Consider the following 11,583-nt stretch of genomic DNA (forward strand, 5'->3'; position numbering starts at 1 on the left):
AGAAGTGATTTTGTCACAACATAAATTCATCCAACAACAAGCCATTACTTAAGTGAATATGCATAATTACATAGAAACAATAATTCGGTACATGTCATACACATAACGAAAATTAAATATGTTCATATATATATATATATATATATATATATATATATATATATATAATTAAAGTTCCAATTTTACATCTTTAACTCAACAAAATAAAACTTAAAAACCAACTACGGAGGAGTTGATTACAAAACACAACTCTCTCCCAAAATAACGCCAACGTCATCACGTCGGCTTGGCGGCTCCTCACCAGAATCTTACTCCCTACACCCTGCCACTGTCATTCTGCTCCCACGAACAAGGTTCGTGATCATCACAGGTATCAACCACACGATACAAAATTGCAAGGGTGAGTTTATTATAAAAGAACCAATATCAATTCCAAATAACCACAATTAGCAAGGAACATAGGCAAACATGATGAGCATACACAACAATCATTATTCAACACTCATATCCAACAAATATTCATCATCCATCCATGGACCCAATCAAGACTGCACAGAATGATGCATGCACCTGACTCAACACTCAGATGCAATGTGGTACGTACCAACAACAACCAAATCTCAGGAAATAGCCTAAGCGTGTCCACACGACACTCTCACTTAGGGAACTGTGCTGAGTTTGTCGAGACCACCCGGTTGTGCACGTAACAACCCCCCTCCCATAGGTGATCAGCCTGAGAGCCCAAAGGTGTTCCCTACCAGGTGACAGTCCCCTAGTACAAAGTACACTTGGCCACAGTTACTCTATTTCCTGTGTCGTATGAGCTATGATCACGGCCAAAAGTAAATGCCAAAGACCATGGACCAATTAAAGCACCTTAGCATCCCCTCAGGAATGCTTAGATTCTCTAACCACGCTAGTTACCCACGTCTGGGCCATCCGACAAGGTTAGTGCACTCTACCCCCCATGACATACACTTTATACGACGTATGATCATGGCCAAAAGCTAGTGCCAAAGACCCTAGAAGGTCAGTGCACAGTGCCCCCCATGATCATACACAACATCCAACGTATGAACGTGGCCAAAAGCTAGTGCCAAAAACCCTGAAAGGTCAGTGCACAGTGCCCCCCACAAACGTACACAGCATGCACATGCCAATGCATTTCCAACATCAATCAACAAATCGTATTTCCATGTCATTCACAACATAAATATCATCTCATCTCAATGACGTTATCAACAACAACAACAACCTCATTTCATATTCACATATTCATCAATAATAACAATTCATGTTGACATGGTCTTTATTAACAATGTCATCTCAAATCAATATCAATCATAATCATCATTATCATCACATATCAATTAAAATCCTCAATAGCAACATCAACAACAATTCAAACAAACACAACAATATCATTTCCACACGCACAATCTTCAAACAGCCAAAACAATATCATTCATCACAATACATATATATATCGCATCCCATTAGTTAAAACGTAATTTTCTTTGAAAAATCAGCATGCAACAGGGACAGACAGATATCCTCATAGTTAGGTTCCCTGACCCTAACTATGGTGTTAAAACGGTAAATTTTATAATAAACTCCCCTTACCTATAGTGAGCTACCCCACGGATTCCTCGTCGCGTCACTTGAAGATTCCTTTTTGTCCTTGCTTGTCGATTCCACACAAGCCTCTACCATGCCAAAACGAAGGAGACTTAGTATGGATTTAAGAAAACAAAGCTAGTAACAGTGCTCTGGGTCAAACACCCACATCACTACATGAAAGAGATGAGAGTATTTCGGGTTTTACAAAGGAACGTAATTTGGAAATTCCGACCACGCCAATGTGACCGGGGTTCAGTGTAGGTTACGAAAATAACATGCATTTCATGAAAGGATAACGTTTACAAAGTCTCTTTCTCTATGGTTTTTCAAAGGAAGCATAAGACATGCAATGGCGGTTGCAAAGTTAGAAAAGATGCAAAGACAAGATGGAACTAACAAGAAACAAGCATAGAACCATGGTTACCTCGAAAGAAAACGAAAGATCATATTAGGGTTTTCGTTCTCTACCGAAACCGCAAGCCAAGTTGGAAATTCTGCTTCGGTTGAAGGGTTCCTCTCAGTGTGGGTTTTCAATGGAGAACAATGATGGTTTGTGGTGGCTAATGGAGGATGTGGGTGATGGAGAAAGTACTTGGAACTTTAGAAATGGATTTGGAAGAAAGAAAGAATAAGAAATGGCATTTTTCCTAAGCTACACAAAAGCAAAGGCTGAAATGCTTAAATAAGAGATGCTCTCGGGAACGGAAGCTTATAGCACACTCCAGACATCTTCTCAAAGATCCCAACGGTCAGATCATGTACACGTGTCTTTTGAAGTTGCAGACCAAATTTCGAGAAGATCTAACGGTTAACGAAGGCTGGGCAGCGTTTTTACCGAGGCAGCTTCATGTAGCTTTCTCCAGAAGCTTCATTAAGAGGCTTCCTCCAGAAGCTTCATCGTGGCTTCTTTGAGAAGCTTTCTCAAGAGGCTTCTTTGAGAAGTTAGATCCTTATCTATCCACACCCCTCTATTAACTAAATTAACTTCCTTAAGAATAATTACGGATGAAAATAACGCAACAAATAATCAAACATCAAACATAATTACTGATAATATATAGATATATATATCAGGGTGTTACAGCTGATGCTGGGCCAAACTCTTCATCACCAGGTATTGACCCTGGTGAATGCTCTGCAACATCGCCATCATGAGGTTTGTGCTCTGAGCGGAGGGAACAGAAGTAGCGGGAATTGGTGCTGAAGGAATAGGAGCTAGTGCAATAGATTTCTGGGGAGCAGTAGAAGATGGACCCTCAGATCCTCTAGCCCAGCCCTTGCGAGTCCCTGGAAAGCTGACCGTGGGGTCGTCCAAGTTCCAGCAGTTCTTCTTTATGTAAGCCAAGTTAATGTTTAACCGAATACAAGAATATTAATATAGTAGTTTAGTACACATCATATACATAATGAAGATTAAATCAGTTCATAGATATAATTAAATCTGTAATTTACATCCTTAATCCAACAAAAGAAACCATGAACCAATATGGAGGAGTTGATTAACAAAACACAACTCTCTCCCCAAAATAATCCCAACGTCATCATGTAGGCTTAGCATCTCCTCAACAGAATCTCATCCCTACACCCTACTACTGTCATTCTGCTCCCACGAACAAAATTCGCGATCATCACAGGTATCAACCACATGATACAAAATTGCAAGGGTGAGTTCATTATAAAAAGAACCAATGTTAAATCCAAATAATCACAATTAGCAAGAAAACATAAGCAAACATCATGAGCTTACACAACATTCATTATTCAACACCCACATTCAACAATTATTCATCATCCATCCATGGATCCAATTAAGACTGCTCAGAATGATGCATGCACCTGACCTCAACTCTCAGATGCAATGCGGTACGTACCGTATCCAATACCAAGGAAATAACCCTAAATGTGTCTACACGAAACCTCACTTAGGAAACCATGCAGTATTTGTCGAGGCCACCCAGTCGTGCACTGTAACTCCCCCCCCCCCTAGGTGATCAACCTGGGGCCACAAGGAGTTTCCTACCAGGTGACACACCCCCTAGTACAAAGTACATACTGCCACAGTTTATACTATTTCCCGTGTCATATGAGGTATGAAACATGGGCACCATCAAGTACAATGACCATGGATGAATTAAAGCTCTTAAGCATCCCCTCAAAAATGCTTAGATTCTTTAACCACTTTTGTTTCCCACACAAGGGACGTCCGACAAGGTCAATGCACCCCCCATGGACATACACAACATACGACGTATGAATGTGGGCACCATCAAATGCAATGACCATGGACAAATTAAAGCGCCTAAGCATCCCCTCAGAAATGCTTAAATTCTTTAACCACTCTTGTCCCCCATGAATGGGTCGTCCGACAAGGTCAATGCACCCCCCCCCCCACGAACATACACAACATGCACCTGTCAATTCATTTCCAACATCATCAACATTCCATTTCAATGACATCACCAATAACCACAACAACCTCATTCCATATTGACATAACCATCAATAATAACATCAATTCACGTTGACATGATCGCCATTAACAACGTCATTTCCAATCAATATCATCGTAAATATCAACATCACCACATATCAATTAAAGTCACCAATAGCAACATCAACAATAAGTCGCATTCCTCATATAAATATATTTTCCATGCATGAGGTTCACACTCCCCAGGTCTTCAAACAACACAAGTTTAATAAACAATAATGTTATTCATCAACAATAGATATATCGCATCCCATTCGTTAAAAACATAGTTTTTCTTGAAAGAAAATCAGCATGCAATAGGGACAGGCAGATATTCTCATAGCTAGGTTCCCTGACCCTAACTATGGTGTCAAAATGGTAAATTTTATAATAACTCCCCTCACCTATCGTGAGCTCTCTATCGGTTCCTCTTTGCGTTACTCAGAGGTCTCTCTCTCGTTTGCGCTTTTCGGTCCAACGCAAGTCTATATTATGCCAAAATGAAAGGAATTTAATATGGATTTCAAAAACAAGGTCAAAGGTAACATTCGGGGTCAAATACCCCTATCAAAACATAAAGGGCTGAGGGGTGTTTCAGATTCTACAAATGGAAACATCATTTTAAAATTCTGATCACGCCAATGTGACCGGGGTTCAGTGAATGCTGCAAAAATAACCTCAATGTTATAAAAAGATAACTTTTACAATGTCTCATTCTCTAGGGTTTTTCAAAGGAAGTGTAAAAACACCCTATTATAGTACCCAACACATAAGAGACACTAAGAGGAACTCAAACTAGCTGGGAGAAGGCTTAGAAGTCAAGATTACCTTAGAGAAACTTTGAAATGGAGGATTGATGGATTTTCTCCATCGAATCTTCGAGGAGGATTCTGAGGATTCCGCTCTGATTAAAGTGTTCCTCTTGGTGTGGGGGTCCAACGGTAAGCAACAGCGGCTCACAACGGCCACCGGTGGTCATGGGTGGTGGAAAATAAGGTTTAAGGGTTTGGGAGACATTTTTGGAAGAAGAGGAGAGTGAAAATCATGTTTTTCACGCTGAGGATGTATTTATAACCTGCAAATTTCGCTTAGCGAGCCTGTCGTGCTAAGCCGAAGTCCACTTCTTGCGCTAAGCGCAAGAATTTAGGCTTAGCGCAACCCCCTCTGCACTAGGGCTCACTTAGCGCATCTTTGGGCCGCTCAGTGCAATTCCCCTTAGTTGGAATTGGGCTTAGCACAACTTTGGGGCACTCAGCGCAATTCCCCTCGGTTGAAATTGGGCTTAGCGCAACTGTGGGCTGCTCAGCGCAATTCCCCTCAATTGGAATTGCGCTTAGCGCACCATTCTCGCTTAACGGGAGACCGAAATTTATTATTTTCAAAATCCAAATGGTCAGACTGTAGAAACATATCTTAGGGATATACAGACAAAATTTGACGATGATCCAACGGTTAACAAATCAGGTATCGCGATTTCATTGAACTAGGTTTTTGGTAAAATCTAAAATCTCATACTTTCAACTTAACAAAACTCCACATAATTCAACATCCATATTAAGAAATTCACACATGACTAGTTCAAGGCATACTTCAAATCATTCAAGTCTATCATATAGTCAAATAACACAATAAATACAATTAAACATCGATTTATAACTTATAATATCTCAGGGTGTTACAATGTGCATAATATATAGGTGTTGTTCCCCTAGAAAATTCACTGGTGGGATCAACACTTAAACTAAAATGGTTAAAAGAAAACATTTTGACTCTCCCAGCAGAATCCGCACCACAACAATTAGTAGCCTATTGTAAGGCATACATTTTAGGGTTGATTAGTGGGGGGTTGATGCCAGACAAGTCAAGGAACAAAATTCAGCTAATATATCTACCCTTGCTAGTAGATCTTAATCAGTTGCCTGGTATGGTTGGGTTTCGGCATATTTAGCACATTTGTATAGAGAAATGTGTAGGGCTATTTATCCCACATCCAAAAAATGGGAGGATGTACAATGTTGTTACAGTCTTGAGCATGGTATCGCATGTCGTTCATTGAACCAAGAGTTGAGCGCTAGCCGTCATATCCACTTGCAACTAGGTAAACAAAAATTTCCAACTCAATCAAAGTCCATTTTTAGCAATGTATTTGACACTAACATATTACATTTCACTAGATGGAGTGGCAAAGGGCTAGGGTTTTCTAGAATCCCACAAGTCGATGTGATTGGCTACAGGTCAAGATTTGACAACATGTATAACAAGGACGTTGAACCATTTGTTTTTAGTTTTATTTATTCAAACGTTAATTACATTGTTTTTAAAATTACTAACATTATTTTTTTAGTTCCATTAAATTCCTTACAAAGGTTTTGAGTCATTTCTGCCAAAAAATGCATACAAGGATTCCAAAATATGTAGTGCTTGTGCAACTTTAATATGTTTTTCTAGTGGTAGTATGACATGAAATTGACAGGGTCACGGTCCAATTTGGAATTTGTCAAGACATACTAAATCCTCCGCATAATCTTGACAAAGTTCATCATATTGACATGAGAGGACATAGAGACACAAATTGGGCAGAGGAACATCAATGATGGATTGTTATTTGGACGGAAAGACGCAAAATATGTGTTAATCGACCAACCAATTCTAGGAAATATTGAACATATGAGTCACTACATGAATTGGTACCGAGCAAATTAAAAAATTTGTCTAACACGGTTTGTGACTCATCCAAACGTTGCTGCCACATCTCATACAACTCCAAACATGGAAACTGAACAACATCCTCTACAACAAAGTGAAAAATGATTATGAAACTCAATAAACCAAGAGAGGGGTGAATTGGTTTTCAAAACAAAATGTACTTTTAAAAACAGTTACAAAAAAAATTGTATGGATCGTATCACAAACAAATATATGAATCGATCGTAATTAATACTTAATCAATCCTTCCTTAAACATGATCCTTCATTAACATCCTTTCTTCCACAAATATAAAACTTGCAACTTTACCAAAAACTTGATTAATACTTGAATGAGAGACAAAGATTAGAACAAGAGAAGAAAGACACAAACATTTTATACTGATTTACTCTCTATTTCTAGAGAAGCTAATCCAATTATCTAATCCAATACTAAAATTAGATTTTCACTATGCATCAAGAATCCTTACAATTCTCATCCTAGAAAAAGAGACTAAGGCACCCAACACTAGGGTCCTATGTGAATATAAGCCTAAGAGAACCCTACTCTAAGCCCAAACTAGAAAACCCTATTCTAGCATGCTTTAAAGCAATTCATGCACAACCAAAAAGACTGTGTAAAAAGCATACACAAAAAGAACCGAGTAAAAGAGATACAACTTGACCAATCTTTCCACAAAAACCTTGCTGGATTGAGGAGGTAATCTTCTTCAACTCAAAAGACATAACTTACTTCCAAGAAAAAGATTTTCATAACCAAATGATTAAGAAGTTATGAGTTACTATAAAGCTCTTTTCTTCTCTTCTCTTATTCACTAATGACAACACGAGATCTTCCTCATTCAGAGGCTTAGTGGGTTATTTTTTAGATATTGATTATTCTCTTGATGTGTTTTGGAGTGAACACGAGTTGGTTATTTATAGAGAAAACAGTTATAACCACCTGTAATCGGTTAAATCTACAAAGTAATCGATTAGATTATCTAAGTAATTGATTAAAGTGTTCTTGTTGACTTCTGAACAACTAAATGAGAGAGAAGTAATCAATTAATCCACTTGGTAATCGATAAAATAGAGACTCCTGAATAAATCAATCATTGTCTCAAACAATAGTGTAATCGATTATGAGAACACTGTAATCGATTAAACCGATACAAGACCCAACTCTACAAGCTTCAGAAAGCTTGTTGTAATCGATTAAAATAGAGTTTTTGCCTCTGAAGAAACTTTTCTTCAAACTAACCATGATGATGCATGATGCAATACAAATATCAAACGTATTAAGATGCAACAATCGAGATAACAACCAATACAATATGCCACTCAAGGGAGTTGGGCATGTAAAAGGAAAAACTTCTTCAGAACATCTTCAAGCTTTTCCTTGAGCTTCAAGCTTTAGCCTTTAGTTTATTCACCATGTTGTTCATGTTTCTCCCCCTATCTCTAACACAAAGCCCACCAGTCGTTGCCAGTATGCATGATGAAGGAGTACAACCACATGCTCAATCATATGAATTCACGTCACAACCTCGTCATCATAAAAAAGATTATGGGTACAATCTGTAGTTCTTTGGTGCTAGCAAAGACTTTATGAGCAACCTCATGGGTATAGATCTTCAAACACCAAAGTTTGCTAATGCATACCTGAAAAGTATGTCCCATACCTTTGTTTGCATCCTTTCATCAAAGTATTGTCGGTAGTTTTCCACTAATGACTTCGTCCAGGAAGAGCAACCTGTTGTTCCTGATGAACAACTTGAACTTCAAGAACATGAATAAGTATGTTGATAGCCGATAAGAAATAGGCAACCTCCTAGATGTGGAACAGGTGGACATAGACGACATTAAATGTTGCCCTTGTTAATTATGTCCTATTATGATTATTGTCAATTTTCCCTTGTTAATTGAATGAACAATGCATTAATTGACTGAGCACTACATTTTTCTGATACGAATTGACTGAACATTCATTTCTTCGAGATGATTTGATCCCACATTATTTTTCCCCACACAATTTGACCTCTCATTGATTGTTTCAAGACGATGTGATTGGACAATGCTTTCTACAAGATGATTTGATTGAACACTATTTTTCAAATTATGAAAACCAAACGTAATTAATTAAGACTTAATCTAAACTGTTTATATTGTCAGTGCAATCTCAATCGTTGGTATTTGTCAAGGGAAAACAGTAGATCATCTAACATAGATATATATATATATATATATATATATATATATATATATATATATATATATATATATATATATATTTGTAAGCCGTTTCGGTGTGCCCTTGATATCTGCTTTACAGTTTATATTTCGCTTTTTCATTTATCATACTGCATTCTTACTTCCTATCTGTCTGTTTGATCTTATTCCGCTGATCTCTGGTATCAGAGCCTGATGGGGAAGTAGGAATACTGTCCGTAAGGACATATGTTAACAAGTTTTATGGATCTGGAACTAAAGTCTTGTATAGTACACGTAATATTTTACTTTGATTTGTACAGTAAGTGTTTGAACAGTACTTCCTGGAAGTACAGCAGTCTAATATTTTAGTTGAATGGTACTGTAGCAGTAAGACCCGTGTGGGATAAAGGGCGGTAAGGCTAAGGTGTATTGTTTAACCAAAATATCAAGACATAATACACTGGTGGCTATAGGATTGCCGTTCAAACTATTATTAAAAAAAAAAGAGTTTTTCTTAAAAATAATTCAGATCCAGAAAAATTTTGTGACATATTTACTTACGGAGGTATTTCTATGGAACCAAATGAAGGCAAAGATATTAGAGAATATTATAATCATGTCTAGACTATTACGATCTTTTTCCCGTATCTCTTTTCGCTCAAACTCCTCCTCATCCCCTTCTTCAAGAAACTCCAATTTATTAAATGATCAAGATAACCAGACCCAAGAGGTCGCCCCAAAACACAATCTCTTCGATGAGGAAGTCCGATTCGAAGATATCAATCAAAACATGGATGACTGGAACATTCCAGAAATCCCTCAGGATCAACTATACGTTCCTGAAACAATAAAGGACAAACACAACTTTGATTACATAATCAAAACAATAGAAAACAATATTCCTCTAGGACAAGATATAGGGGAAGAATTTCATTTACTTTCAAAAAATTCAATTTATGAACATAGTCGTAAGTATAAATATCTACACATCGGTTGTGTACAAGTAGCCATCAAGCCCTTAATTGACATGGGCATAGATGCAGCAGTTTTAATGTGTCTAAGAGACATTAGGCATAATCAATTTGAAGACTCCCTAATATGAACAGTCGAAACCAGCCTAGGACAAGGTCCAATATATTTTAACTGTTATCCAAACAAAACAGTGAGTCTGATGGACAGAAACATTCTTGACTCTCTGTTCTTAAACATCCACTTTCATGGCCTTGACATGAAAGAAGGATCAATCCCAGCAGCCTTAATTTATAGGATCCAATACAAGGTCATGAATACTTGTGCATCTAGAGTCCTGTTAAAACCTCAAAAAGGAGAAACAACTTTGATTATCACTGATATGACAAAGGCTAACGTTTCTCTCCCGAGAAAAATAAAATGGGATGAAGTAACTCTTCCCGAAAGATGGGTTATGGATAAGGCAACACCGTCTATTCCCCGACCCGCTCCAACCATAGAGCATATTAAGCAAGATAACTCCGGAAAGGTAGAGATAACCTTCAATAGGAGAAATTATTTTTCATCTAGGATAGAAGCCTCTAGGTCTGAATATGAATCAGCCAAAAGATCTTTTTCGGTTAGAACCCGTTCAATTCCAGTAGGACTAACCAGATCTGAGTCACATAACCAGTTCCCTACTGTAAACCTCCAAGGACTAGACACTACTTCTAGCATACCCAGAACAACTTACAACCAAGAACAAGAGGACGACCAAAAGTCGATCCAATCCCCAACATACTCTTCTATGGAACCTTATGATGTTATCTGACAACTTTAGCATTGATAAGGAAACCCTTAGGAAAGATTTCTATTCTCCGGAGAATGAACCTCAAAAGAGATGGTTTTTCCAACATTACAAGGGTACAAACCGAAAACAAATCCAAGACAAGTTCTACGAATTTGTCGAAAGAGTCAAAATTAATGTCATTTTCTTTGATTGGTTTCATGCTTATGCCATCAGAAAGGATATAGATTACCCTTGGAAACAAGACATCATAGGTGATCCAACAACAAATGTCATAACAAACTGGCAAGTGAAGGATGGTGAGTTAATCCAATCGGAATTACCTCCCACAACACAATATCAACTACCAAATATCAAAGACAGTAACAATAAACCTGTCATGGCAATTCCATTCAAGACAAAAGATGTCAACGAGGAAGTAACCTCTAAAGACATTAAAAGCCTAATGGAACAGGCAAATTATACCAATAAATACCTACAAGCTTTAGGAGAAACCATTAAAACTAAGGTAGTTCCTAAACAAAAATCAATTGAGGAAGCTTCGCCAAGTGTCCCCATTGAAAAACCTTTATTCAAACCTTTCAAAGTTAGTGAGAAGGCTAAACGAAAAATTAGGGAACTTAGAAAAACTAAATCCTTAACTGAAGGCGTAGGTGACAATCATAGTGAATTACTAAACAAGATTGGTAGTTTACTTAAGGTCATTCCAGATACTCCCCAAGCCTCGGAAAATACTTCCAAAATGGTAACAAGAAGTACCTCCAAATTAATTAATGTTATTAATGAAGATAGTGACCAAAACTCAGATAACACAACTGAGATAGGATCAGTGTCAGAAA

General features: G+C 37.7%; 1 long non-coding RNA gene across 1 annotated transcript; it reads right to left on the reverse strand.

Annotated features, from left to right (window-relative positions):
• Nucleotides 1-288: 288 nt before the first annotated feature.
• Nucleotides 289-2,074, reverse strand: LOC114405590. The gene is made up of 3 exons (XR_003665275.1): nucleotides 2,045-2,074; nucleotides 1,624-1,706; nucleotides 289-336 (listed from the first exon to the last, which is right to left on the reverse strand). It is a non-coding gene; the product is annotated as an uncharacterized LOC114405590 (long non-coding RNA).
• Between the last annotated feature and the right edge of the window lie 9,509 nt (nucleotides 2,075-11,583).

The sequence above is a fragment of the Glycine soja genome, chromosome 3, assembly GCF_004193775.1.
Source record: "Glycine soja cultivar W05 chromosome 3, ASM419377v2, whole genome shotgun sequence".
Taxonomy (NCBI): Eukaryota; Viridiplantae; Streptophyta; class Magnoliopsida; order Fabales; family Fabaceae; genus Glycine; species Glycine soja.